Below are 4,030 nucleotides of genomic sequence, written 5' to 3' on the forward strand. Positions count from 1 at the left end.
ACTCAAGCTTTTAGGGGCGAAGCTCCTTAAAGCGGCTTTCGTTAAAGCGTCATTAAGGGGCGAAGATCTATAAACGGGCACCCGTTCGTTCAGCGTAGTACTCCTATTCGTAGTCGTAGTGTGCAACCTGTACACTTACCCGTTCGTGAGCTCTGCCAGAACCGTGAAGAGCCATCTTCTCTAAAAGCTGGAAACTTTTTCAGCCGATCAAGGTTTCCACTAAACCTTTTAGGGGCGAAGCTCCTTAAAGCGGCACCCGTTTGTTCATCGTAGTAGTCGTAGTCGTAGTGTTAGTGTAACTAGTATACTTACCAGTTTGTGAGCTCTGCCAGTGCCGTAAAGAACCGTCTTCTCTACAAGCTGAAAACTTTTTCAGCCGATCGATAGTTCCACTCAACCTTTTAGGGGCAAAGCTCCTTAAAGCGGCACCCGTCGTCCCTTGTAGTAGTCCTAGTCGTAGTATGTAACTAGTATACTTACCCGTTTGTGAGCCCTGCCATAGCCATAAAGAGCCATCTTCTCTACCAGTCAGATACCTTTTCAACCGATCGATGTTTGCACTCAACCTTTTAGGGGCGAAGCTCATTAAAGCGGCATTCGTTCGTTCATCGCAGTAGTCCCGGTCGTAGTCGAAGTGTATAACCAGTATACTTTCCCATTTTGAGCCCTGCCAGTGCCGTAAAGAACCATCTTCTCTACAAGCTGAAAACTTTTTCAGCAGATCGATGTTTCCACTCAACCTTTTAGGGGCAAAGCTCCTTAAAGCAGCACCCGTCGTCCCTTGTAGTAGTCCTAGTCGTAGTATGTAACTAGTATACTTACCCGTTTGTGAGCCCTGCCATAGCCATAAAGAGCCATCTTCTCTACCAGTCAGATACCTTTTCAACCGATCGATGTTTGCACTCAACCTTTTAGGGGCGAAGCTTCTTAAAGCGGCACCCGATCGTTTATCGTAGTTCTCCTAGTGTAGTCGTAGTGTGTAAACAGGCTACCTACCCGTTTGTGAGCCCTGCCAGAGCCATAAAGAGCCATGATCTCTACCAGTTAGATACCTTTTCAACCGATCGATGTTTCAACTCAACCTTTTAGGGGCGAAGCTTTTTAAAGAGGCACCCGTTCATCATTCGTAGTATTCCTAGTCGTAGTCGTAGTGTGTAACCAGTTTACGTACCCATTTGTGAGTCCTGCCAGAGCCGTAAAGAGCCATCTTCTCTAGCAGCCGGATACCTTTTCAACCGATCGATGTTTCCACTCAACCTTTTAGGGGCGAAGCTTCTTAAAGCGGCGCCCGATTGTTTATCGTAGTAATCCTAGTCGTAGTCGTAGTGTGTAACCAGTGAAATTACCAGTTTGTGAGCCCTGCCGGAGCCGTAAAGAGCCATCTTCTCTACCAGCCGGATACCTTTTCAACCGATCGATGTTTTTACTCAACCTTTTAGGGGCGAAGCTTCTTAAAGCGGCACTCGATCGTTTATCGTAGTAATCCTAGTCGTAGTCGTAGTGTGTACCAGTACACTTACCCGTTTGTGAGCCCTGCCGGAGCCGTAAAGAGCCATCTTCTCTACCAGCCGGATACCTTTTCAACCGATCAAGGTTTGCACTCAACCTTTTAGGGGCGAATCTCATTAAAGCGGCATTCATTCGTTCATCGCAGTAGTCCCGGCCGTAGTCGTAGTGTATAACCAGTATACTTTCCCGTTTTGAGCCCTGCCAGAGCCGTAAAGAGCCATCTTTTCTACAAGCTGGAAACTTTTTCAGCCGATCGAGGTTTTCACTCAACCTTTTAGGGGTGAAGCTCCTTAAAGCGGCACCCGTTTGTTCCTCGTAGTAGTCGTAGTCGTAGTCGTAGTGTGTAACCAGTGAACGTACTCATTTATGAGTCCTGCCAGCACCGTAAAGACCCATCCTCTCTACCAGCTAGATGCATTTTCAACTGATCGATGTTTCCACTCATTCTCTAAGGGGCGAAGCTCCTTAAAGCGGCACCCGATCGTTTATCATAGTAATCCTAGTCGTAGTCGTAGTGTGTAACCAGTACACTTACCCGTTTGTGAGCCCTGCCGGAGCAGTAAAGAGCCATCTTCTCTACCAGCCGGATGCCTTTTCAACCGATCGAGGTTTCCACTCAACCTTTTAGGGGCGAAGCTCCTTAAAGCGGCGCCCGATCATTTATCGTAATAATCCTAGTCGTAGTCATAGTGTGTAACCAGTACACTTACCCGTTTGTGAGCCCTGCCGGTGCCGTAAACAGCCACCTTCTCTACCAGCCGGATGCCTTTTCAACCGATCGATGTTTCCACTCAACCTTTTAGGGGCGAAGCTTCTTAAAGCGGCACCCGATCTTTTATCGTAGTAATCCTAGTCGTAGTCGTAATGTGTAACCAGTACATTTACCCGTTTTTGAGCCGTGCCGGAGCCGTAAAAAGCCATCTTCTCTACCAGCCGGATACCTTTTCAACTGATCAAAGATTGCACTCAACCCTTTAGGGGCGAAGCTCCTTAAAGCAGCATTCGTTCGATCATCGCAGTAGTCGAGGTCGTAGTCGCAGTGTATAATTAGTATACTTTCCCGTTTGTGAGCCCTGCCAGAGCCGTAAAGAGCCATCTTCTCTACAAGCTGAAACTTTCCCAGCCGATCGAGGTTTTCACTCAACCTTTTAGGGGCGAAGCTCCTTAAAGCGGCACCCGTTCGTTCATCGTAGTAGTCCTAGTCGTAGTGGTAGTGTAACCAGTATACTTACCAGTTTGTGAGCCCTGCCAGTGCCGTAAAGAACCATCTTCTCTGCCAGCCGAATACCTTTTCAACCGATCGAGGTTTCCACTCAACCTTTAAGGGGCGAATCTCCTTAAAGTGGCACTCGTTCGTTCAGTGTAGTACTCATAGTCGTAGTCGTAGTGTGTAACGTGTACACTTAAACGTTTCTGAGCCCTGCCAAAGCCATAAAGAGCCATCTTCTCTACCAGCCGGATACCTTTTCAGCCGTAAGAAGTTTCCACTCAGCCTTTTAGGGGCAAAGCTCCTTAAAGTGGCACCCATTCGTTCATCGTAGTAGTCTATGTCGTAGTGGGTAACCAGTATACTTACCGTTTGTGAGCCCGGCCAGCGCCGCAAAGAGCCATCTTCTCTACAAGCCGGTTACCTTATCAACCGATCGATGTTTCCACTCAACCTTTTTGGGGCGAAGCTCCTTAAAGCGGCACCCGTTTGTTCCTCGTAGTAGTCCTAGTCGTAGTGGTAGTGTAACCAGTGTACTTACCAGTTTGTAAGCCCTGCCAGTGCCGTAAAGAACCACCTTCTCTGCCAGCCGGATTCCTTTTCAACCGATCGAGGTTTCCACTCAGCCTTTTAGGGGCGAAGCTCCTTAAACAGGCACCCGTTCGTTCATCGTAGTAGTCTATGTCGTAGTGGGTAACCAGTATACTTACCGTTTGTGAGCCCGGCAAGCGCCGCAAAGAGCCATCTTCTCTACAAGCCGGTAACCTTATCAATCGGTCGATGTTTCCACTCAACCTTTTTGGGGCGACGCTCCTTAAAGCGGCACCCGTTCGTTCCTCGTAGTAGTCCTAGTCGTAGTCGTAGTGTGTAACCAGTTTACGTACCCATTTGTGAGTCCTGCCAGAGCCGTAAAGAGCCATCTTCTCTAGCAGCCGGATACCTTTTCAACCGATCGATGTTTCCATTCGACCGTTTAGGGGCGAAGCTTCTTAAAGCGGCACCCGATCGTTTATCGTAGTAATCCTAGTCGTAGTCGTAGTGTGTAACCAGTACACTTACCCGTTTGTGAGTCCTGCCGGAGCCGTAAAGAGCCATCTTCTCTACCAGCCGGATACCTTTTCAACCGATCAAGGTTTGCACTCAACCTTTTAGGGGCGAAGCTACGTAAAGCGGCACCCGTTCGTTCATCGTAGTAGTCCTAGTCGTAGTGATAGTGAACCAGTATACTTACCAGTTCGAGCCCTGCCAGTGCCGTAAAGAACCATCTTCTCTGCCAGCCGGATACCTTTTCAACCGATCGAGGATTCCACTCAA

The sequence above is a fragment of the Rhipicephalus microplus genome, chromosome 1, assembly GCF_043290135.1.
Source record: "Rhipicephalus microplus isolate Deutch F79 chromosome 1, USDA_Rmic, whole genome shotgun sequence".
NCBI lineage: Eukaryota > Metazoa > Arthropoda > Arachnida > Ixodida > Ixodidae > Rhipicephalus > Rhipicephalus microplus.